We start from the raw sequence: 26,766 nt of genomic DNA, 5'->3' as shown, positions 1-26,766 counted from the left end.
CAAGGGCAGGCCAGTCTTGGCTGGGTGGATGGGATGGGGTCACAGGAGGGCGGGAAGTAGCGTCCAAGAGTAGGACAGGCAGGCAGGGCTGGTGCTGGGGCCGGGATCGCAGGGTGGTGACAGTGCAGGGTTGGAGCCCAGGGCAGAGCTGTGATCCTCTCCTCACACATCCCTGCAATGTGCTCTGGTTCCAGGAACATGTGTGGAAAAGATCACAGCTTTTCCCTGGACCCCATCCCCAGTATCACTGCCCTGCCATCCCGGCCCTGACCCTAGCTCTAGCCCTGCCAACCCTGCTTCCAGGTGCCATTCCCCTATCATTCACTGCCCCATCCCATCTGCCTGGTGGAGTGTGCTCCACCTGCAGGGGTCCCAGACCAGTCTCCATGGACCCACCTGCTCCATCCAGCATCCCTGGAGGTGGGTGCAGGGCAGACAGGCCTGGGGCCATATAGGATCAACTGGTATCTCCCTGGCCACTGTGGCGTAAACAGCCATGGTGGGGAGGGGGGCAAGGCCTGGTCAGCACCCCCCATACCCAACCCTCAACAGCTCATGAAAATTCCTAAAGTGGCCCTCCAGCTAGTTGGCCATGGCTAGACTAAAAGGTTCAGCTCAACAACAGATGCAGGAAACGCAGCTCTGCTGATTATGTAGGTCAGTATCCTATTAATTTGGATGTAGCAAGTAGTTTGACATTGGCTTTGCACTACCTTTTCCTAGGTAGAAGAGATTGCACAAGTTGAAAGGCACATTTCTACTGTGGAAACTTTGACACATTCTCTTCAGTCTTCCCTACAGAACACTGAGAGACATAAAAATAATGATACTTGGCTCCTGGCACTTTTTAGCTTCAAAGCATTTTTTGCAAACAATTAATTAATTAATCAAGAGAGAACACAGGCGCAAAGAACCAAAACAAAGAATTGATTGATAGCTCTTTATCAGAAACAAAGCCAGGGGGAGGGGGGAGAAGGAAAAAAAATACCTTCCTCCTTTTTTATTTTTATTTTTGGTTAAACTCAAATTCAAGTCCCAACAGGTGCTGGTTTTAACGCAACCTGAAAGACACAAAGGAATGGGGTGTATATTTTACAGAGTGCCTGCAAATTACATACAACCCAGGTTCGCCCTTCCCTTTCACCTTCTGTAGTTCTTTCCCTGCATCTTTTCTCAATAAAGCACCTAAATCCCAATTCCCTGCAGCCTTTGGGGGGAGTTCTATTAACATAATGAGAATTATAACTGGGAAGAAACCAGCACACACCACTTTTGATGGCCTTTTTAACTTGACGTGTGTTGTGTTGAGTGATGTTGATCTTTAGAAAGGATTCCAGCTGCCAGAAGAATCAAAGGGAGTTCTGACAGTGATTTGAATGGGAGCTTTTAGCTCTTGGTCCAAAATAGACAGGATTTTTGCCTTTTCTTTTTCAGAAATGCCACTAGTAATGAAATTCTGGAGTAACTGAAGATAGAATCCTGGGACAGCAGTGCTAGTTACCAGACCTGCTGCACTACTGGCCCCTCTGAACTATGTTAAACTAAATACACTGAACTCAATTCATCTTTCATTGTTTCTGTCCCTGTACCTATGTCAGAAGCAAGACAGTCTGAGCCTCTCCTATCCATGGACTGCAAAGCTTGATGCAGCCCCCCCCCACCACCAACACAGGCCAAGGTAGTGCTGATGGTTGTCTTAAACTCCCTCCTTCTTGCAATGGCTCCTAAGGTACATTGCAGGGTGCAGAACAGCTGGGGATCGGCATATACCATCACCTCCTTGCCCCAAAATGCCTCCTTCCTCCAACCTAACTTCAGTCCACCTCCATTTTACCTTGCCTTGCACCCCAGGACAACCCCTGTACCCAGTACTGCTGCAGAAGCATCAGAGCCTACTCTCTCTCAGGCATAACAGCCTGCTATCATGAGTTTTGTCTGTCAGCAGCCAGAGGTGCACGGCCCCAGAACCCAGAACCCCTGCACCGATCTCCTTGAAAGCTGGCGGGCTTTGTGGCTGGAGCAGGGGCTATCAGGCCTGCAGCTTTCACCCTGCTGCACCTTAACACACACAGTGTCACCCATGTCACGAGTTCTGCTTGTCCGCAGCTTGAGGTGCAGTTTTCCCCCAAACCCCTGCACTTATCTCTTTGAAACTTGGCAGGCTTTGTGGCCTCAGCAAGGGCCACTGCCCCTGCAGTTTCAGCCCACTGTGCCTTAACACACACAGGATCATCTGTGTCACGAGTTTTGCCTGTCAGCAGCTTGAGGTGCAGTTCCCCCCAAACACCTGCACCTATACCTATGAAACTTAGCAGGCTTTGTGGCCTCAGCAGGGGCTAGCATGCCTGCAGTTTTGACCCCACTGCGGCTTAACATACACACGTGACATGAGTTTTTATTTCAAGAATTTGGGGTGCAGTTCCGCCCAAACCCCTGTACCTATCTTCTTGAAGTTTGGCAGGCTTCATGATCTTAGCAGAGGCTACCATCCCTGAAAATTTCATCCAAATCAGGTAAAAAACAACAAAGTTATCGGTATTTCATTGATTCCCCATCATACCCTATGGCCGGATCTCCGATGCAGCTCCGAAGCTTTTCAGAGCTTCTGAACCACTTCAGAAAGACTAAAGAGGCAAGTGCTTCGACCTGGACATGCTGCTTTGGTGTCCAAAGCATCCGAATCTTCTCCGGATCCAAAGCACAGTCCGAAGCCTTGCACAGCCCTATAATCCATGCCTTCATTAAATTATCCCTAAGATTTAGCACAGCCATGGTCTTCTTTGAATAGTATATGGTCTGCATAATAGCTCTTCAAAGTTTGTTTTGGGGATGTGCCAAATTTATATTTCTCTCATTTCCTTCTGTATTTGTATCCATATATCTGTTTACTGCTAGCCAAGTCATTTCATTAGCAAATCATTCCATCTATTTATTTAGCAATACATCAGTGTTGCTGTCACTATAATTACCTCTGTCTGCATGGATTGCTATTATTTATGTCTTATTAGCAATACCCCCATCTACCAACCACATTCTTTCCATAATTGTGTGTTACTGCTATCCACAGGTTTCCTCTGGTTGAAAGAGTGGCAGGTCTCTTGGGAACGAGAAAAGCATTCTTGAAAACAAAACCTGATTCTCTAAATTATTATTTGCCAATTATTTTATTGTCAAACTCTAGCGGAGTAGTGAGCACTGTACAAGACTCAAAAATGAAGATCAACTCTGATCTCAAGACCCTGATTTTGAAACTAAAGGCCATATTCTAATATCATTGCTGAAATACTGTGTCTTCCACCATAGGGACTGTCCCACTGGAGTCAGTGGAACAATTTGCTGCATTATGCACTATTTTCAATGTAATCATAGACACTCGATTCCAGCCCAAAAAGAACAGTGCAGAATACATACACTACAAATCTTGGAGAAAGGAATAACTTGGCATAATATACTATTCTTTCCCATCTCTTTTTGCGATTTGTTTCGTTGGTTGGTTTTTGGTTTTATTTTGTTTTTGTTTGAATGTATCAAGGATTTTTTTTCCCCCATGCTTGCATAATATTACAGTGACTCTTTAGGAGAAAGAGATGAAAGTCAGGAGATGACTTTGTTAATCACAGTCTCAGATGATCCATCCATCCACTTTTACTATTAGATTTTTCTATAGAAAAATTACCACAAAACTGGGTGTTATAATGTTATGACCTATTTTATCTTCACATCTTTCTAAGGCAAGTGCATCTTGACACCTAATTTGTGCAAATCTGTCCAACAGACTGAGCTAGATTGAAGGAGATCCAATTCATTGTTGTTCTGGGTGCTATGCGGCCTATTAGGCATCTAAATGGTTTTAGGTGCCTGAGATTCTACTCCACTCAGCTTGAATCCCTGAAAAACTATTAATATGGAAAGGTGGCTGGGCCCTTTTCCTCCCTCCTGTTTGGTGAAGCTCAGTCTTAAGGGTCGGATGATAGGGTTTTACAAAAGATGCATTAATGGATTTTCAGAAACTTGAACAGGGTGGAATAGAATTGAAGTTGGGCACCTAAGTCCACTTAAATGGCCCATATGCGGAAGGGAATCTGGCCTTTCATGAGTAATATGTTCAACCAGATAGGCTGGACATTAATCATATTCACTTTGCAGTGGAGTAAGCAACAATAAATAGCTGATGGCAATGGAGAATTAGGACCAAGCTTATCAATATAGGACTTTTTAATTTGACAGATCTTCAGCTCTGTCCTGCTTCAGCATAAAGGCAGCTGCTTCTAGCAGTCATTTCATTCCCTTTGACCCCTCTCTACTCTCTCCATGTTTCCTCATGGAATATTTTCACTGTCTCCTTCCTTTTTTCACTTCCCCTAAAACAGAAATCAAGCCCACTGTCTGACTTAATTCAACTGTTAAAAGCCCATATGGGAAGCGAGGGGGCCAGAATTAGACACTGCAAGCTTACTTGTTGCTATTAATGAAGTGCTATTTATCTAATCACCTTGCAGGCTCATTTCTCAGTTGCCTCTGTCAGTCTCTTTTCTTCAAATACTTCCACACTGTAAGTGTATTAGGAAGTATAATCATGATACCAAGGAGAGAAGTATTTCATAGCCCACTGGTTCATGCTTCAGAGACTGCAATTCTCAGTTGTTGTGCTGAAGAGTTGAATAAGCCTAGTGTCAGGTGACAGCAAAATCCAGCAACTCTTTCAGACCTCTGGGAAATGCATCTTTTTTGCAGATGTATTTCACAGCATCAGTCATGAATGGCTGATTTGTGTATGTGTTCCTGGGCAGGAGAGTGTTGGAAAGGGAGGAAATTATGCATTAGGTAAATGGCCTATTGCCATTTACAGGGTTTGTTCAGTTAAGTTTTCCTTGGAGAAGGCCAGACCCAGGACTGTGTTGTCTAACTGGTGCTATACCCTAATCTTTCCCTGTCAGGGACCAGCTCTAATCTGCCAGCCAAACACTCTCCATGAGCACCATTATGGCAGCTTAATTTGCGGTCAAGTACTCAAGATAGCTTAACTGTTCCAGCAAAGTGTCCCAATATGGAATCAGACTCACTGGGCACATCTACATGTGCGATTAATGTAATGTGATAAACTGATGCTGATGTTCATCTTTCCCCTTAAATTAATTAACTCTGCAGTAAGATGGTACTGCCAGGGACAATACTATTTTGTGGTAGAGTCATTTACTGTGCTGCAGTGCACGTGTGGATGGCGACCAGGACAGCAACACTTTGAGCTGAAGCAGAGCAGTCTTGAGCTGGTAGCAGGCTTGGGGCGGGGAGGGGGGTGGGGGTCAGCCCTGGACAGCAGCAGTGGAGGGGCTGGCCAGGGCATGAGAGTGCCAAAACTGCAGAGCTGTGAGACTCCCCCACAAGAGCCTACTGCCAGCCTGGGGCTGCTCTGCCCCAGCTCAAAGTGCTGCTATCCCAGTCACTGTCCACATCTGCATTGCAGCATAGTAAATGACTCCACCATAAGATAGCACTGTCCCCAACAGTACTGTCTTACCATGGAGTTAATTTACAATGCCCCAATACCAGCACACATATAAACAGTAATGCTTTACTGCAGAGCCAATTAGTCAATTCTGCAGTAAAGTGCATGTGCAGATGCACCCACCACATCTGAGCCCTGCCTGTTACTTCCAGCAAGAGAGTTAACTTGAAATGCTCCTAGATTGGAATTTCCTATGCACTGGGTGTGTCTACATGTTGCCCTATGGTGACATTGTTATTGCACCATGTTTTAGTACTTCCTTTAGGAAGTGCTACAGCACAGTGCAGTAACTGCCCATACTGCACTGTACACGCAGCACATGGTTATTTTTAACAGCTACTTCACTGTAGCAGTATGCTACAACAGGGGAGTGTGCTGCTATGGCAAAGTAGCTGCTGGTCACATGTAGACACCCATAGATGTTATGTCACTGTAGTGTGTCACTACAGCAACATAGTGTCACACGTAGATGCGCCCATTGTGGCACAAAGGAAGCCAATGGATAGGGACTACATTTACCTGATCTCAGCCAAATTCACTCTAAATGAAATATACCCCTAGAGAGAGGGGGTAATACCACTTTATACATCAAAATATGGTTTCTAGAACAGTTTCCCACATAGCTTATATTGAGGTTCATCCTGAACCATCAATATCACAACACCAGTCTCTCCCACTTGAATTCAAAGTAATTCTGCTACCCATCACCACTGGCTATAGATTTTCATCTTCGACATACACTGGGCACTAGAGGGAGACACAACATACTTGGTTAATACTCTGCCTATAATCAGATTTCACCCTTTTCATATTTCTTTCCACTTGATTTAATTCTTTTCGAAGGGCAGAGCATTTCACATGAAATCTTCACAGCAGTTGCAGGGAAAGGCAGTGGTAGGCTGAAGGCTGGGAAAGAAACCCCAAAATAATGGACAGTAGCCAACTTTGCTGGGGTTTTGATAAACTAACAGATCTGTGCAGGCATTCAGGCTGTAAACTTCAAAGGTAGAAAAAGAACAAGGCAAGTTGTATGGAGAGGCAGTTTATCACCCTGGGGCATCCCATTCCCAGTCAGCGCTGGGATGCTATTTTTGGAACATTTATTTCAGAAACCTACAGAGCAGCTCACAGCTACAGCTCTTTGGGAATGTTTCATGTAAGCCTTTTTCATGTGGAAGTGAAATTCCTATGAAATGAGGAATCAGCCTTTTCCATGGGACAAGGTCAGTTTTGATGAAACTTTCATTAAAAAGAATCCATATCAAAGGTTTGGTTTTAGGTCAGTTCAGCCTTCACTATATTACTAGTTAGGTGCCTCACGAGAGGTGTAATTCAGGCGCTTCATGCCACCATCCTCTTCACCTGGCTGGGTTCCTGGCTTAACTGCCTCTTCCACAATACACTAATGTCCCCTAGCTATGCTGCCAGATTATACTGTGGGTGTCCCGTGACCAGTGTGGATTATGGGAGATGTAGCCAGGCTAGAAATCTTGACTCACAGGGACGAATGAGAAATCTAAAGTGTAGTAGTGGATCCAGGAAAGAGGAAGGGGGAGGTTCAGCTTTCCCCACAACTTTGGCTGTGCCACAAATGTGCAGAGATTTCTGAGCTCACTGCCTGGTCAGCAGGGTCTCCTGCCAGAGCTCCATGTGAGCAGCGAGCTCCAAGTTCACCAGCTGATTAGAGCAGGGCTGGCTGGATTCTCCGCTTTTAAGTGGCTCCAGAGCCCAGGGGGTGAACGCTGCTGATGTTCACCCTTCCCCTCCCTCCTCCCCCTCAACAAGGAATTCAGCAGAAAAGAATGCATGAATGAGAGCCATAATAGTGTTCAGCCTCTGGGCTCTGGAGCTATACAAAAGGAGGGTCTCTGAGCAGACCCATGTCAAGAGGACATGTAGCACAGCCAAAGTGGGGTGCGACTGTGGCACTGCACTACCTCTGGATCCATTGCACCCCCTCTAGATAATCCCCATAAGACACCACCCAGCTCATATGGACAGAGGTTAATGTGAAAGCAATCCAAAAGCATTGACATTTCCAGCTTCAATTTTGACGGGATTTTTCTTGCAATATTTTGACATTTTGTCCTAATTAAGGATGAAAAGCATTCAAAATATCAGGCTTTCTTGTAGGATGAAAATCTTCATTTTTCAATCACCTTGACCCACTCATGTAAATTAGTTAATGATCTTGCCATTAACTGCTCCTTAAAACAGTGGTCCTCAACCTTTTTTGGTCTTAAGGCACCCCTCAAAAGGTACCAGCTCTTGGTTTCCATGCATTTGACTATGGAAAAAAAAATAATTCTTTTGTTGCAAAGAACTCAAGAAGACCACAACAGGTCAGAAAGTTTTTGACACTGTGGATTCCTATTTGAAATCTGTCTGGGTTTATCTTACAAATCATGTGTAGGTGTTTGCATACCTACCAGTGCTAATGTTACATGGTACCTGGCACTACCCTTAAAAAAAGATATGGTAGCATCCTAGTTAAGGATCATTCTGCTACATTTGGTTTATGTTGCTTGCCTGGAAGCTGGCAAGAATTAACCAACCACCCAAGGATTTATCTGGTGCTGAGGAAAGCTCAGTTACTCTGAAAGCAGCCATAACCCTGGAATAGTAAAGGAGCATGTCACTACTGGATTGACAGATGGGGGTGTGTAGCAGAGCTACACTTTGCTAGGCCAGCAATGAATGGAGGTGCATAGCCACAGCCCACAATGGCAACAGTGCAAAGCAGGAGCTCAGCAGAAGCTGTAGGTGATGATTGATGATTCACTTTTAAAACATAAAACCTGGGCTTAGGCAGACTCACCCTCACCTCCAGCAGAATGACTCATCCTCACACATCTCTGGCCCGACTGGCTATTCTGTCCTGGATTCCCGTTGGTACATGCCATATAAAAAGCTTCTCAGCCATTAAAGAGACAAGACAGGAAGCAGCAGCAGTAATCACCCAACAATGTTTATCCCTAAGCCAGCAACTGACTCCTGACCTTGCCTCATCAGATACCCAGAGGCTGGTTCAGGGTGTCCAGGTGATGACTTCAGATCCGATTCTTGCTCATTACACATACTTGACTCTCTGGGAAGCAGTGTGTCTCCGATTGCTGAGCAATCTAGACAGAGGGTGCCATGAACATGCCCTTCCTGGCAGGTTGCAGCTGTTTGTGGAGGCAAGACAGATGCAATAACACCACTTCTTTTCCGTCTCACAGTCTTTGCAAATGGTAGCACCATTAACTCTTATGGAGCAAAAGGGTTTATAATGTGCTCAGCTACTAACTAGGAAATGTAAAGGCAGGGCTGTCCTTTTCCTTCTCTCCCTTCTGTACACAGGCACAGCCAGCCTCTAGATAGGTGATGGCCAACCTTTTCGGCAAACATGCTTTAAGCTAAATTCAAAGTATGAGAGGAGGTGATCTAAAAAAATCAGCCATTGCCCGGTACTACTGAATCCCATTGCCATCAGGACATGTCAACACTGAATTCATCTGTACAGACCCCAGCCAAACCCTTGAGCCACTAGTGACCCACCCACCCACTCCCACCCTCCCCAAGAGCCACCCTGACACTTACTCTGACTCCCATTGCTAGTACCCCCTTTGACTATTTTCAGGGCTCACAAGCCAAGTGCCAGATGCCCATGCTTCTTGTGGTACACATGTCATGGGCTGGCTACCAGTGATCTAGGTGGTTAAAACATGACTGTTACCTGCTCTAGAAACAAAGTAATATATTCCCCTGACACCAGTGGCAAAATTCCCAACTGGGAAGCCTGTTTCTCCTCCTATTTCCCCTAGCATAAGTCAAGGATGAGTCCCTTAAAGTCAATAGAACTAAATCAGCCACGTGTACACAGTTGGCAGGACGTTCAGTGAAACAGGAGGTCTGCAAATTCAAAACCAAGACAAGGAACTGTTTTAGACAAGAATTCTTTGGAACTCACTGCCAGGCCTAAAAGGGACTGAAAAAGGACACATTTATCTGGAAAAAAAGGCTGTCCAAGGTCACAATAACAAGCATTTAAAGAGACTGAGAAAGGAGATGCACACACAGGCTTCAGGACCTTGGGATTAGGAGGAGCAGATTATCTCATAACCTCCTATTGCAATATTTTCTTATACCTTTCTTCATCCTGCCTTGGCCACTGATCTAATCTAGCATGACCGCGCTCATGTTCCTAGACCCTGTCTCCAGGCTTTTATCCCTATTTGTTTAGGACCATGGAGTGGAAAATGCAAACACACACACACACCCTTTAAAGGAAACAATTGTGTTTGAATAGAAGGAGCTGTAATTGTTAAAGTTTCAGGAAGGATTTTTTGTTTGTTTGTTTTTTAGCAGCTGAAAAAAGTGCAAGTTTACATTCAGATGTTTCTTGGTAGCATCCCTTTAAATAACTGCTGTGATTTCAGCCCAGTAACTTTCCTTATTTATGTTGTTCTTTTCTTATTTGCATACTAAAATTACTTGCAGCACATTAAATCTTCCAGCTGACACCAACAACAGCCCAGCACCTGCACAGCTAGCAGCAACATGAAAAATGATAGCCACCCCTCTCCCTGGTAAATCTGACATAGCTGGAATAATGTTATGTTAATGCAATTAGTCTGGATGTATTCTGGTGCAACAGATAGCACAGATGGCTCCAAGAATTTCTGTAACACTTCTCATCTAACTCCATAGAAACCTACACTAAGTTAGACAAGACCACGCCAATCACAGCCCTGATGCAACAACTGCCATCAACAGCATTGCATCAAGGATTTATTTTGCTCATAATGTTGAAAGTAAGACCTTAATCACAGGATCATAGGAGAGTAGAACTGGAAAGGACCTCCTGCTCAAAGCAGGATCATCCCTACCTAAGCCATCCCAGACAAGTGTCCCTAACTCAGTGATTCCCAAAGGGTGTGCCGTGGTACACTAGTATGTCACAAGGGTGGTAGAAGTGTAGTGCAAGAAGTGGGAAGGATTGGGCCCCATCTAGGCCAGCCCTGTGCAGTGGGATTCGGCCAGTGGACCAGATCTGGCCCACAGGCCAGTAAGTGAAATGTCTGGATTAAAATGGGTGGCACAAAAGTGTGCCCCAGGTATCAGAAGTGCATAACTTTTTGCACACAAAGCCTTGCATTTGCATATGTAAATGCACATTTGGCTATGGATGTTGTGTCATTAGGGGTGCAGTTATCTGCATAAGCACCCATTGATTGATACAAGTGCACAAAATCTTTAGCCACAAACACATTACCTACTGCATACAGAAAATCTCACCTTTGGGCACAAGTATGTGAACCTACCAAGGGAGGATCTGAAATTCTGAAAAGTAGGGGGTGCAGGTAGTGTGGTGCATCAACACATAGAACAGTAGGATGTTCTCTAGTTAAAGGTAAACTAGAAACTTTAAAAATAGGCTAGGGGGCTAGCATTATGTTATTCATTTTAAGATCAAAGCAAAAACCAATATAACTAATGGAACATGCACTGATTTTCTAGATTATATAGTAAATTTAAAAGAAATATAACCCACAACAAACTAAGCAAAAAAATACCGTATTTACTCAGATATAAGAAAGTGTTTAGATGGCCTCTATAGCAGGTTATAGCATATTAGATGACCTCTATAGCAGGTTGTTGCTCAGTTCTTTGTTTTTCCTGGGGCAAACTTGTCTCCATAAGGAAAACAATGTCCATAACAAAGACATTTAGACAAACAACCATACAAATCAACAAAGGGTTAACTCATAGCTATGGTCCTTCCTCGGACCTGGAGAGAGGACACTGCAGCTTGGTGCTACCTCCTCTTCCCCGCCCTCTTTTCTCTCTTCCCCAGCTTCCCCCTCTCAGAGCTTTTAACTCCCTTGGGATTGGTAATCATCCCTCTCAGCTGGTCCCCATCTCCCTGAGCAGGCAAGCAACTACTCATTAACCCCTGGCAGCTGGGCTGTTGTCCTGGAGCTATGCACCCAGTTATACATCCCCCTCTCCCAAGAGTAGAGTGCAGGATACACTTTTCCTTTTTTTCAATCCCTTTCCCACCCTCTCAGGACAAGTAGTCTACATTCATGTGTGCCGACTCAGTGATGTGTTGCAAAATCAAAAGGTTGTAGAGACAGGTACCATCCCGGCAACTAGGGGATGGCCTCCCACATGGCATTAAGTCATGTTAAAGGGGCATGGTCGGTGACCAAATGGAACCAGGCCCCCTAGGAAGTACTAACAGAGGGCCTCAGCCACCCACTTCTTTGCTAAGCATCCCTTTTCTATGAAGGCGTACTTCTGCTTCTGGGGAAAGAGGTGCTTACTAAGGTACAGAATGAGGTTCTCCATCCTCAGACTCTTGGGAAAGAACTACCCCCAGGTCTCACTCCAAGGCACTGGTCTGTAATATAAATTATTTTGTCAAGCTCATGCTGCACAGGACTGGCACACTGTATAGCAACTGTTTTACTTCCCCAAACACCATCTCACATTTGAGTGATCACTGAACCCTGTGTAGTACTCCTTTCCTCAGCAGGCCAGTCAAAAGGGCTGTGATGGCTGCAAATCATGGGATGAAGCACTGGTAGCAGGTGGCCAAGCCCAGAAATGACTTCACTTCTTTAATTGTCAGCATTGGTGCTTCCACCAAAGCCTTTACCATGCCAACTAAGGACCTGATTTTCTCATTGCCTAGTATATATCCCAGGTGACATCTAGCCAGGTTAGCCATTAGATCAGCTTCTGGTATTGACTGGAATACTTCTTGCATCTGCTGGGGGCATTCTGCTCACATATTGGTAAATATTATCACATTATCTAGATAAGCAGCCACATATGCCCCATGCAGATGAAGTACTTTGTCCATTAACCACTTCTGAGGCTCTGTATAAACTGAAAGGTAATGTTTTGAAGTGGTAGGTGTTGCAAGGTGTTGCAAAGGCTATAATTTCCTAAGACATGGAATCCAAATGGATTTGCCAGTATCCCTTAGTCAAGTACAAGGTGTTTATATACTTGGTGTTACCTATTCTCTCCATCATCTAATCTATTCAAAGCATAGGGTACATATCATATGTTGAAACCACTTTAACTTTGCATAAGTCAATACAAAACTGGATGGTGTGGTCGGGCTTTTGCACCAACACAGTCAGGCTACTCCACTCACTGCCCAATTCCTTGATTACCCCTAGGTCCAACATCTTTTTAACTTCCTGTCTTACCATTTCCTTCAGTTGGACAGGGATTCTCAAGTGTCCCTTTTGACTTGCACAGCCTGGCTTGAGGATAATCCAGTGTTCTATTTATGTATCCTGGCCCTGACCCCTAGCAAACAACTCTTTAAATTCCTCCAGGAGGCTCTTTATTACTGCCCGTTGAGTTGGGGTCAAATGTCTCCCCAAGCTTGGGACCCACTATCAGATCCGGGAGTGGATCCAGAATCTTTAGACCAGCTTCCAGTAGACTTGTAAAGACCAGACAGGCCTCTCAAGATTTCCAAGGTTTCAGCAGGTTAATGTGGTATATCTGTGACCCTCACCATTTCTTCACCAGGCAAACCTCATAAATGTATGTGCCCTACCCTCCACAGGACCTCAAGAGGTACTTGCCACTTTGCTAGTGACTTGATTTAACCCCACCAGATCTAACTTCTCCCACAGCTTCAAAACATACCAAACTATCGTTTGTGTCACGGTCCCCTGGACCGGCCAGGACTCTTACAGGAAGTCCAGCATGCCCTAGGGCTGCCTCCCATACAGTAACTCAAAGTGCAAAAGTCCTGTGAAAGACTGTGGAACATCTCAGATAGCAAACAACAGGTAGGGCAGTAACTGATATCAATTATGCAGTTCCCCCGATACAAATTTCTTAAACATCCCCTTCAGTATTTGATTTTTCAACTAGGCTATTCACTTGGAGATGGTACACTGAAGTTAGTAGAAAATGGACCTTCAGTAAGTCCCAGACCTCCCATAGTAACTAGAACATGAAGGCCATATCCTGGTCCATTAAAACCTCTTTAGGAAAAAATCCCAGGAGAAAATCTATAGTAACTCCATGCCCATCATCTGTGCTGTTGCCAAGCAGATTGTCACTGCCTTGAGATAGCGGGTGGCATAGTTGACCAGGACCAAAATGAAACTGGATCCCCTTGAACTGGGCTTTGGTGGTCCCACCAAGTCTACCCCACCCCACTCAAATGGTATGCCAATTAGTGGGACTGTCACCAGCCTGGCCTTTTGGGTGAGCCGGGGGCAACCAGGTAGCACTTGGGGCAGGATATACAGTAGTCTTTGACTTCCTGATATATTCCAGGCCAAAAAACCCCCTTGCCGGCACTCTATCCTGGGTCTTTCCAGTTTTGAGCCCCACGCTTTAAGAAGGATGTAGGCAGTTTGGAAAGAGTCCAGCAACAAATGGACAGAACAACAAAAATGGGGGGCGTGGCAACTAAGGCTCCTGAGGAAAGGCTGAAAGAGCCATTTAGTCCAGAAAGAGAAGACTGAGGGGGAGTTTGATAAGTCTTCAAATACCCGAATGGTGATTACAGAGAGGATCAAGCTGAGCTTTTCTCTGTGGCTGTAAGGGACAGGACTAGGAACAACAGCCTTATAAGAAATTGAAGTTGGAGATTAAGAGGAACTTTCTGACTCTGAAGTTGGTCAAACATTGGAACAGGCTTTCTGGAGAAGTTGTGAAATCCCCACTATTGGAAACGTTCAAAAGCAGGTTAGACAGACACTTGGCTGGGATGGTTTAGTCAGGGCTGATCCTGCCTTGAGCAGGGGGCTGGATCAGATGACTTCATGAAGTCCCTTCCAGCCCTACTTTCCTATGATTTCCTATTTCCTACCCCCAAAGGACTCACCAGGGTACACCATTTGCCAGTTTCAACACCTGGCAAAGGTACTGGTATTGTTTCAGGACCAATATTTGGGACCACTAGGCTGAAGTGATCTTGTTCTTGGTCACCCTCATGAGGAGATTCACCTGAAGCTCAAAATGGGGTTCCTAAGCTGCTAAACATGCATCTGCTATAGCCCCATTGACCCATCCCAACTGGCCATACAGAGGGGCATGCACCCGATCTTCCCTTTGATCCCAGATAAAATCTCAGCTCTCTCCTACCTGATCTAATCCACTCTCCTGATGACTGTAGAGGTCCCCTGATGCTCTGCTTCCTTTGAAACGGGGTTCAGATTGCACTGCACCCCAACCCCCTTCCCAGAGCATTTTTCTGGCTGGTGAAGGCCTCCCACCTGATCTGGCATCACAATCTGTGAGACCTAGGTTGCAGTCCAAAAGCCTCTGGATCCAAAAAGAAAAATCTCCCCCCTAGTTCTGGTTCTGCAAGTTTGGGATCCACCTGGGTTTTATCCATTCTCCACATCAACTGGATCAGCTTGGTCATGAATCCCCAGTCTTGCCCTACAATCATAGGGTAGGCTAGATGGCAGGCCACCACTGCTCTTATGCATCCCTCCTGTCTCCCAGTGGGCAGGCTCAGGTGGGCTAGGGGGTATGGTTGGGTATCCCCATGAATGCATGCAATATACGCCCACACACCTACTGGGACTTCCGCCAGACTAACACACTGCTTGTATACAAACATTTGTCCAGAGCCCGAGTCCATGAGTCCTACTACATGATATCCTCAGTCATCTCTACAGGGACCTCATATCCCCTTGGCTCTAGGCTCTCTCATCTTGCCTCTGAGACCAAGGTGTGCAAATATCCACAGTCCATCTGTAAGCAGTCCTGATATCTGTACCCTTTTTCTTTTCATTGGAAGCATGTCATCTGTGCCTCCCTTCCTATGCCTGAGCTGTGGGGATGCCCCAGGTGGCCTCCTTCTGCAAGGCTCTTTTCCTGTCTGGAGCCTTGAGGGAGACAGAGATAACACCCCTACCAGAGCCACCCTAGACCCCTGTATCATTTGTCATGGAGTCCTGTCAGTTTCCCTGGAGTTCCCAGTAATTTAAGTCCACTGCCCTCCATGTGGTTTCCTCCAGGATGGCCACGTGGTGGCAGTACACCCACTTCTGGACTTTTACTGGGAGGATGGAACAGAATTGTTCCAACACCATGAATTCTATGACCTCTGCTGCAGACCAGGTGTTCAGGCTGAGCCATCAGGTACTTAAGTCTTTAGCTTCTGGGCCATAGCCCAGGGCTACACATTTGGGTCCCAAGCCTCCTCCCAGAACTGGCAGCAATAAGCCTCTTTCATGAGTCCCAACTGGTCCAGTATAGCTACTTTGAGGGCCCCATCACCTTGGGCTGAGTTTGCTCTCATGACCTGGTAAGTAGCCTGCATGTCCCCAATCAACAAGAAAGTCACTCACAGCCCACATGTCCTGTGGTCATTGATATGTCTCTGCCACCCACTCAGACACGGTGAATTTGAGCCTTCGGATCATCTTCCAATCCCATCTTTGTGAGGACTCCTCCCTCTGCCCTCAGGGAACCCAGCAACTCACCAATGTGGGCAGGGGTCCATCTCACATTCAATTGCTGTATCAGGAACTCCTTGCTGCTACTGCTCTTGCCAAAACTGCTGCAGTTTTTGTTTCTGCTCTCCCTGGAGTTGCTGTTGCTAGGTTTGGAGCTGCTGTAACAGCTGTTGCTGCTTCAGTCCCTCCAGCCATTTTAGCAGGGTTCCAGTCTCCATGGCTGACGTCGGGGTTTACACTGCCCATTCTCCCCCATGTGTAGCAGGTTGTCATTTGGTTCTTTGATTTTTTCCTGGGGCAAACTTGTTCCTACAAGAAAAACACTGTCTATAACAAAGCAAGCATTAAGCAAGCAACAATACAATCAACAAAGGGTTAACACAGCTATGGTCCTTCCTCAAACCTGAATAGAGGACACCATGGCTTGGGGCTACCTCCTCTGCACCACCTCTTCCCGGTCTCACCCAGCTTCCCTCCCTCAGAGCTTTTAACTTCTCCTGGGATTAGTAAGCATCCATCTCAGCTGGGCTCCATCTACCTGAGCAGATAGGTTATTTGTCATTAACCCCCTGCAGCTCAGCTCCTGCCCCAGAACTTATCACCTGGTTACAACCCCCTAATAATTAGATTCTGTTTATGGAAAATTTATACATTTATTATAATTTTCCATGTACCGCATCTAATTATTGGAGGTCTGCCTTGAATTTCCCCCCTTCCACTGCTACAGTTGGGAAAACAAATGCCCCCCTTGCCCCCTCTGCCTCTCCATATTCCCCCCTGTAGCCCCTTCCTTTGTCAGATCCTGCTCTCTCTGAGCTAATTAAAGTGAGAGGCAAATTTGAAAACACAGATTTTAAATAAATATGTCTGTAGTAATTTCATTTATCCAGAATTGATGCAGTTCACCTTCTTGAAACCACTACAAGTTTTGGCACAGGTACTCCAGAAAAACCCTTTAAGAAGCACTTTTGTACCTACTTATATAGAGTACAAGCTATATATGATATTACCCTGAAGCCAAAAGGCTCATAATTTACCAGAGTTCATATGCCTAGGCCCCAGCAGAGTCAACAGTGTTTCAGGCTATGATGACCCCATAGCTCAGCACTGCTGCATGTGCATGTGCACTCCAGATACCCCCCACAAAGGATCCATGTGCTAACTTAACCCCCTATTCATGACCAGAACTGGATGTTCTTGTAACAAATCATCCTGGGATCCTCCAAAAATTTATTTGCAGATGAGGTTCAGGGCAACTAGGTCTAGCTCTACCTTATGGAGGGGTGGGGGCATACTAATCATATGCAACAGGCTAAGAAAGGGGGAGACAGAGCGATTCTGGATAAACTGTTTAGGACCCCATTCGGAGAGGTTTGCCAGACATTTCAACTCTGGTGAAGAGTCAGGAATCATTGGAAATGGGAAAGAAAGGTGTAGCTCAGTTGTGGGAGTGAAAAGGAATTAAATAGATATAAATGTATCACCTTGACTTGGAAAAAAAAAAAAAGAGTCGATTGTGAAGGGGACTGAGTAAAATGGGCATTATGATGCATCTTATTCAGATGGGCTGAATTAACTTATCCTTGTGGTAAGTTCCCATTAGTATATTTACCCAGAATGGGTCATGTGTTTCATAACCAAGCTCAGTGTTGGCTGCATCTAATCACTGGTAATTTGTTTCTGCTACTGAGAACATGCTGCTTTTTGCAGCAGTTTAATGACAGAGAATGTATTTAATGAAGTTTCCTTGTATGCAAATAAGATGAGGAGCAAAAACCTCATCTTATATTCAAGTAAATACAGTAGTAAAGAGATATTGTGTCATTAGTCCTGTAGTCATTGTGGTTAAACGTACATGTCTCATTCAGATTTGTAAAATCTAGTCTTTTGAGTCTTGACAGTGTCTCCAATAGATCACCGCAGTCATTTCCACACCTGAGTTAATATTACCATACCCAAATTAAGGTTTTTAGCTATAGAATAGAAGAGAGATATGGCTAACGATCAGTATAATTACAGAATGAAAGGTAGTTTGAATGGTGGAACATCAAGACCATTAGAAAGGAGAGAGGGTCCTTAACACTTGTGGAGTGGAGAGAGATTAGCAGGAATCAGGTCAATGATAATGCGCCATGAAGTCAATTGAACCCACCAGGCTCCTGAATAGAAATACTTCTGCCCCTCCCAGGTAGTTGGTTTTAATTTTGGGGTGGAGCAGGAATCCAAGAGGGTGCAACTGTACCATTGCACCCCCTCCCCAAACCACATTGGTTTATAAAAACAAGCCCCTCCTCTACATGTTACAGGTGCTTCACAATTAACTGGTTAATTGCACAGTTATCTTCAGACCAGCTAAACATGAAAGGTAGCTAACACACAATAAAAAGCTCCAACCAGTTATAAAGTCAGACCTCAAAAGCGTATATTAACTTTATAGCTGGTTTCTATTGAACTTTAATTTGCATATGTAGCAGGTTGTTTGGGAGCCCCGGTCAGCTGACAGGCCTCCCAGCCATAGGGGTTCACCTTGCCCAGCATGAACCTCCTGAGTCCTGGAGATCACAGCTGCCATGATTCCCAAGACTCTGGTGTGTGTAAGCCCACACAGGGCTCTCAATCCCAGCTGCACCTTACATGCAGCCAAAATCAACAGATCCAGCAACTGTGGGGCTTCTGGTCCCAGCTGCACCTAAAGTCACTTGTTTGACTCTTGGGCCCAGCTTCAAGTGAGGTGCCACCAGGAGTCCTGTCAGTTGTGGGCCTCTCAGTCCCAGATGTGTGCGATGCACAGCCAGGGCCAGGAGCCCCAGTTCCAGGCCTCTTGCCCCAGCTTTCTGCAACCCCACAGAGCTGGAAGCCCCCTCAATAAAGAGGGCTCCCAGCCATTGGAGCCTGCTTCTTGCCAGTGCAGGAGAAGCCCAGGATCAGGCTCCCCCTGCACAAGCAAGAAGGCATGATTAGATCTTATGTGTGATCCCACAATCACTCCTCCTGCCATGCGCATGTAGTATGGCAGGAGGCAGGGTTGTGTGGCTCACACATGAGATTCAATCACGCCTTTACCTGCACGTGTAGAGGGGGCCCTAGAACCGCACAGGTCTTTGCACTCTCTCATGAATGGGTCGAAGCCTGCCAGCTCTCATTCTCTTCCATCTTGATGGTAGACAGAAATCTAGACAGGGTAGGAAGCTCAGTTTATTCCAACACTACTTCACAATTTGGATTCTCAGAGTCTCTCAGATGTTTCTAGCTACTTATTTAATCATCGTTACTAGAACAGCACTTCAGTCTTTAATATTTATCCTGAATATGGCCCTGTGATGTAGAAACGTGCTATTATCCCCGTTGAGGCAGCTAAGACTCAAATCCAAACAGAGCATATGCTTGGCAGCAGGACTTGGTAGCTTTGGATTTAGGTACTTAAATTTTGCCCATCTAAAAACCCTGCCCAGGTGCCATGCAACTCCACAAGCAGCTTACTTTGTTACCTGAACTCCTCTAGGCTTTCTGGTGCTGGATATGCCCAGAACCACCTCAATCTCAGCAGCTTGGGACTTACCCAAATCAGAATCTAAAAACTAGATATTCCTCTGCCTAAATCACTTTAGAAACTCAGTACCATAGGGATCATTACACCTGAATGAACTGGCTTCCCTACAAAATGCAATTGCCATCACTTGCTCTTAAGATGATGGTGTCACCACTGCTGCCTACTACACATGCCACACAGCTTTGTCATTAGAAAAATCAAAGTAGGTTTAATTACCTTCTCAGCTTGAGGAGTTCAGAGATACAGTTCCCAACTGAGGAGACTAATCTAACTACTAAGCTTATAGCCTGCTCTTGGATGGAGGCATTCTCCACTCCTGTTGAACTGTACCACCACTGCACACAAAAGAACTCAAGATTTACTGAGCCAGAGAGAAGAAAAGAGTGAACATGACTGTAGCTTAATGGTTAGCCTACTCATCTAGGAGAGGGAAGAGTCGGCTTGTCTCCCATCTTCAAGAGCAGCTGGCACATTTTACATAAAGAATCATTGGATAAGAAAGAGATACATTACAAACACACATTGACACATCTGCTGATATTCTTTTTTCCTTTCTTTGAGCCCCAGGATAGTTTTGATCTGATTTTAGTCAGAATTCTTGGCAACGGTTCTGATTATTCTGTTTTACCTGAACTGGTTTACCCATCCCTATTGTTAATCATCCTGATAATCATAGTGCTCTCTGAGCCCTGGCCTTAGAACAAACATGTCAGTAGTCTGGCATGAGTTAGTGACATCTAGCAAATACATTCACTATGATGAATACTGCAGGCAAAAAGACCTGCAGACAAAATAAATAGATGTACCTGTGCATCAACTTGCACATTCTGGAATCCCCCGATGCACTCTTCCATGAAAGGATATTGTGTTCCTTGTCTTCTATGCCTCACTATCCTATTTTGGAAAAGCTGATGCAAGTACTCTTAAACTGTGGCATGTGAAGCACTTCCTGGTAGTCAGAAGAGACCTGCTGGAACACAGAGTGCTAGCCTCTCCATTTTATTAGGTTCTTTTCCAGGTATCTCCATTTTTCCCTTCAACTTGAATAATCAAAATGGGCATCTAGAAGCCAGGTGAGCGAGCGAAGCTCTTTCCACTAGGGGTCACTACTAGATAAGAAGAGATGGATACCCTCAGTGGAGAAGCCAATTGGATAGGAAATATCAGTGGGAGAGGAATGTCAAAAGCAGCAGTAAGCCAGGCACATGGGGAAGATGCAAAACAAAAAATAAAGGTATCGTATGCAGGAATAATGATAAATAACTGAACATTATTTCCTGGCCCACCACAAGTCCTTCACATGAAGGTAATCAGTACCCAGTGCCTACCATTAACATTTTCCTTGTTTCTTCAAGTGTAAATAGAAAATATGATATCTATCTAAAACCACCACTACCAACAAAAAATCAGCCACCAAGATCTTGGGTCACAGGCCAGTGTAGACAACCTGACTGCACCAACAAAATGATTCGTGCCTTTTCTTGCATGTAAGAGCATAAGGCTGAAAGGGGCCTTTTAAAGGCCATCAAGTCTGGAGCCCTGTGTTTGCAAGCCACCTTTGTCCAAAAGCATCCACAAGACTGGCCACTTTGATTCCCCTTGCATGCCATAGCCACAAAGCAGACAGGTTACAACATGCTACAGCTGACTGGCTCAAATGATTCTCAGCATAGGACCATACTTTACACCAGAAAAAGGCAAACGAAGAACCACTATTTTTTTTCCAGATTGACCCTGGGGGAGGGAAATCTTTTCTGACCCTATATCTGGCAATTACTGAAAGCCTGTTAGTATGAATCTATTTCTGAGTTACCATTTCTGAGCATATTGACACTGGTTGTTCCTGAATCAGTTACAGCTGTGGTTCGCTGTTTGGCCACTATAACAGATCCACTACTGAGAGCTTGCATTTCACCTTGTTCTAGCCCCTAAAGTAGTGGTTCTCAAACGTTTTCGTTCCAAGACCCATTTGCCAAGATGGATGGCTTGTCCCTACCCACCCCTTCCTGGCCCTGCCAGTGCCTGACCCACAGTCCCCTGCCCACCCTCCCCAGGCTCTGCTGGTGCCCCTCACCCCCAAACCACAGCCCCCTACTTCCCCAGGCCATGCCAGTGCCCCTCACTCCTGATCTGCAGTCCTCTGCCCACCCCCAGCCCCACCAAAGGGGGCCCCCAGCTGCCTCTGTACCCACTCGGGCCAGAGCATGGGCAGTGAGTGCAGGCTCCTGCGTGTATGGGCTCCATCCCAGGCACACAGCTCCCCACTGTGAAGGGCCACCCCTTCCTCCTTCCCCCGCTGAAGGGCCAGGCACCGTCTCCCCCTGCTCTCCCTGCCTTGCTGCAGCCTGGCACCCAGCCACCATCTCCAGCACTGGCAGACAGGCACGCACACACACATGCTCCCCCCTCTCCACCAGCCCTCCAGACAGTCCCCTGTACCTCCATCCCCTGCTCCCCATACTCACCTGCATCCAGTGGCTGGGGCTTCTCCCATGACCTGGCCTTGGTTTATGTTGTCCACGTGCATCTGCATGCACAGACACATATGTGCCTGCTGCCTCCAATTATCCCAACCAGCTTGCAAGGGGAAACCTGTGCTTTCATGGGTTTTTTGGGGGATTTGCTCACGACTCTTTCAAATAGTTTTGTGACTTGCTTTTGGGTCGTGACCCACCAGTTGAAAAACGCTGCCCTAAAGCATAGCTTGGACCAACACCATCAAGACTTACCTACATTTATAACCTAGAAGGGAGCAGATTTATGTGAATCCAAACGAAGGCACAAGTCAATGTGAATCAAGAGAATAAGGAGGTGATTAGCTGTTAACCCATTAAAGTGGCCTTTTTTTGTCAAACTTACTTGGCCCCATGGGCCAGGTGAGTGGCACAGGGCCAGTCTGCAGGCAACACCACACCCACAGACCAACTGTGGATTCTGGATCCAGAGCTGCTACAGCCACGGGGCTGTGCAACAGGGCCCCAGAGTCCCAGAGCAGCAGCCACATGTGGCCATTCTAGGCCTGTGCTGCTTACGGTGGCTGATCCACCACTCTGGGACATGAACTGGAACAGATGCCCCATATGCTGCTTCTGAGTCTCTCCAAGACCCAGAGGCAGCACCAGGGCTCAAACAATGCAGCCCCATGTTTGCCACCTCTCTTATACAGCCACAAGAATTTCCCAGGAGGAAAATAACTGTAAAAGTGGTCATGATGGTGAAGTTCAGGGACACTGATGATGCCATGATTTGATTTTAAAGTGATTATTGATGGGCAGTCAATTGTAGTACTTTCCAGATTTTGTGAAATGCCTGAGAGGTGCTTTGTGTGAATTCATTCTGTAACAAATGTTACTATGAGTGAACTTTAAAAAACACCCCAAATGCCCAAAGAAACCCCAGAACACCCCAACCCTTCCCCCTCAAAACAAATTGCTGTGTTTTTTGTTTCTTTTGGGTTTTGTTGAGTTCTTTTAGTAGTGACAAGTTATAGCTGAAATTTCAACAAAACATTTCCAAAAATTAAAGTGTCTGGGGCCAAATGTTTAGTCTTCCTATAGATGTAGTTTGGTATCTACTGAGATTTCCCAAAACTTCTCATTCCTATTGATTTGCACACCAGGTGAACATTGGCATTTTCAGATGCCTTCATGCCTTTGAAAAAAAATGTTTGGGGGTAATAACTTTTGTTTAGCTTATTACAAAGACGATTAAGAGGATCACAGTTCATAAGTACCTATGTAGGGAGAAGTTATTTGACAGTAAAATTTATTTATTTAAATGTAAAGGACAAGATCTGTGCTGAAAATTGAACAAGTTCAAGCCAGAAGTAAGGCACACATTTTTAACAGCATGAGTAATTAAGAATAAGATGCTTTTCCATGGACTCTAGTGGCTTCTGCATCCATTACAATCCTCAAAAAAAATATAATAAAATTTATTTTTTAATTCAACCACAAGTTTTTAAACTTGTTTTATAACTCCTATATGGAAGTTTAAACTGTATGACCATAATTAGGGGTCTACTCAACTCAAGGAGCTGGCCAGCCAGTTTCACAGCCAGATCACAGGGCTGCCCACCATTTTCATGGGCTGATAGCAGTGGGGCATCCACATGCCTCTGATTGGCCATGGGGGTGCAGTGGCCCCACCCTTCACTGCTGATTGGCTGTAATGGCTGTCTATAATGTGGTCCCTCACCACTGATTGGTGGAGAGGGGCAGGGCCACAGGACAAGCAGCCCTCAGCCAATCAGTAGTAAGGGACCAGGGTGGCAGCCATGGCAGCCCTTCCTGAGGCAGCCAGCCTCCCCCCCCACAACTAACACACTCCCCGTGGGCTGCATGGCCTGGCTGCAGCACCATAAGGACTAGTGGGTCCCTCTGGGGAGCCAGCATTTTATTTTCAGTGAGTTTTCTTTTTCTATTTTTCTGGATTTTGTGGACATTGCCCATTTTTGCAAGCAATGCCAGATTATGTGATTTCTACAAAAAAAAAAAAATCACAATTTTGTTAAATCCCTAATTATAATAGTTTCAGGTCCATCTCTAATCTCATCATGCAAAGTGTTTGCTTGCTTTAATATGCAGCAGGTATAGTAATACTACCTTTTGTGAATAAATATCTGTGAGTATGAACATTAACGGCCATTTAACCAAGCACTTTAATGTCTTTGGGAGTCAGTAAAGTACTGGCCAACATGAATTAGATTTACAAAATTGAGCCCTCAGTGTTTGGGTAGCTATTACATCTACCTCCTATACCTCAAGGCAAGCCAAAACCCAGAGTTGGATCTCACCACCTCTTTGAAGAACAAACAATGACTGCATTGTAGCAAAGAATTTGAGCCAGTATTAGGAACAACCAAGATAACAGTGTAAGCGGTTTACAAGGTTCTCACCCTCTCTTTTCCCATCTTTTTCAAAACAGCTCTCAGGGCCATGACAAAGCACCCCAAATGCAAATCTTTCAAGTGCATGGACCAAATACATTGCTGCTTTTGGTTTAAAAATTGTGTGTGGATTTGAAAGGATGTGCTCAACATCTGTCATGCCTTGAATGGTACAGTTGGCAACTTCTCTTGGCTTACAGATCAAATAAGCACAATTAGACATGTCCCCAGGATAGTATGTATTGTGGAGTAAAAAAAACCCAATTGAACCATTTCTTCACACACCAAGGATCTGATTCAAAGCCCACTGAGGTAAGAGAACCTTCCCATTGGCTCTACTAGACTTTGAATCATGCCCTTAAGGGTGAAACCCGATTTTTGCCATTTCTGCTCTCTCCACTCCCTGAACTTACCTAAACCAGAAGTAGTTTGCCAACACTTTTACAAGCAGAGTCTTGGCTGAAGGTAGATAAACAAAATATTGTGACCCAGTAGAGTTCAGGGAAGCCATTGATAATGGACATTTATGCCAAGATAATAGTGGCAACAACCCTTTCATTTAGGCAATGGCTGCGTTCAGTTCAGAAGGAAAAGGAGCTCTTTTCAACTTGATCTGGAACAGGATTTTCAAAAGAATCTAAATGCTTTAGAAACACAACTCTCATTGATGCAGTATGATTTGACCCTCAGCATTGCTGAAAATCCCATTCCTAGAGTTCATGGGACCATACTACACATGTTCCCATAAAAAAACTGCATATTCCATTGAAGACCCTTCTTTACTAGCAGCAAGTACAGGTCTGAGCTGATATCTGGAAAACTAATTACTACAAATCTTACTGTATCTGTTTTGCTCTTTTTCCATGCTTTTGACTCCTAGACATGTTTTCCACAACTTTATAAAGATATACCCTTGTGCTGAAACTTTATTACTGAAGATCTTGGGGGTCTTCAAGAAGAGACTGGACAAGCACCTGGCTGGGGTCACATAACCCCAGTACTTTCTCCTGCCACTGGCAGGGGGTGGGACTCAATGCTCCATTGAGGTCCCTTCCGACCCAAGCATCTATGAAACACCCTGGGATCATCTTTCCACTCATTCCTTTTGTACATCATTAAAATTGATTTGGACATTAAATTAAATGAAGAGACAGGCCCACCCCACACTGGAAAGTAAACATGTAGAGATGTTTCCATTCCAATAATCTCTGCATACATGTCTGTATCCTATGCATTGATTTTGGATGCCCAATATGAGACCCCTTAATGGGCTGAGACTTTCAAAAGACTGATCCTCGGCATACTCCAAAATGAAGGCACCAAACATTCCTAGTCACTTTGAAAACCTTGGGCTAAATTTGATAGGATCCTGAGCAATGATTTTTCATCTGTCTACCTTTGCCCATCAAACACTTGATTCACTTCTTTAGTTATGAGGCAGGTGGCTTCAAACAGTTTCCTCAAGGTATTTACAATAACTTCTTCCCCTCTCCAGGCAAACATGCCTGATCTATGTCTCCCTTACACACCTATCGGACCATAGAGAGCTTTAGAAGAACTTACAGGCCACTTGAAAAACCTGCCCTAACACAAGTCTATTATTGTACATCCTATTTACTTAAAATTAATTCCACAGCCTGGGAGACTTTGCTTAAGGAAATTTGCTGCTCGTGTTAATAGAGAAAAATGTAAAACTGCTGGCATTTGGCTGAAGTTGTAGGGTAAGGGCAGGCAAAAGCTGTTATTGGGAGCATTTTCACAGGGCTGTGGACACAGGATGTGTTTTTGAGGGTATTTATTTTAAATAAAGAAAGCTTATACAGCTTGAGAAAATTATGTGGAAGGAAATTAAATCTCAGTGCGTAGCTCTTCCAGCTCACCTTGATACTTCCAGCTTCCCTCCTTCCCTCCCTCTGCCCTTCCACGGCTTGTTTCTAACAGATTTTCATTCACAGAGAATTGCATTCAGCATGTGGATTTACAGCTGGTTGATAGAGCCATCTCACACACTCACTGCAGTGTATGAGGGAGGTGGAGATGACTCTGTCATGCCCAACTCCATGTGGCACCTGCAGGCTCTAATATGGGACAGAATCTATATGACACACATTCCATCACAATGGGGAGTTGGGGATGCGGACAGGTACTGGAGGCAAGGAATACCCCTTTAGTAAAATGATGTTGCAGGCTACAACTTTGGCTCAAGGATAGAGCAGGAAGGGAATTGTGCCTCTCACGGTTATTTCATAGAATCATAGAAGTAGGGTCGGAAGGGACCTTGCAGATCTTCAGGTCCGACCCCCTGCCTGGGCAGGAGGGAAACTGGGCTCAAGTGACCCCAGCCAGGTAGGCATCGAGCCGCTTCTTAAAGACCCCCAGGGTA

The 26,766-nt window shown here is 45.2% G+C and overlaps 1 long non-coding RNA gene across 1 annotated transcript in view; it reads right to left on the bottom strand.

Moving 5' to 3' along the window:
- Positions 1–965: 965 nt before the first annotated feature.
- The window catches only part of LOC112548206, a 49,419-nt gene continuing 23,618 nt past the window's right edge, over positions 966–26,766 (bottom strand). The window contains exons 2-3 of the long non-coding RNA XR_003092006.1: positions 15,973–16,254; positions 966–1,061 (exon numbers count right to left, since the gene is read on the bottom strand). This is a non-coding gene — a long non-coding RNA (uncharacterized LOC112548206). The remainder of the gene's footprint in view (positions 1,062–15,972; positions 16,255–26,766) is intronic.

The sequence above is a fragment of the Alligator sinensis genome, unplaced genomic scaffold, assembly GCF_000455745.1.
Source record: "Alligator sinensis unplaced genomic scaffold, ASM45574v1 scaffold216_1, whole genome shotgun sequence".
In the NCBI taxonomy this organism is placed as follows: domain Eukaryota; kingdom Metazoa; phylum Chordata; order Crocodylia; family Alligatoridae; genus Alligator; species Alligator sinensis.
This window is presented reverse-complemented; position numbering and strand designations above follow the sequence as displayed.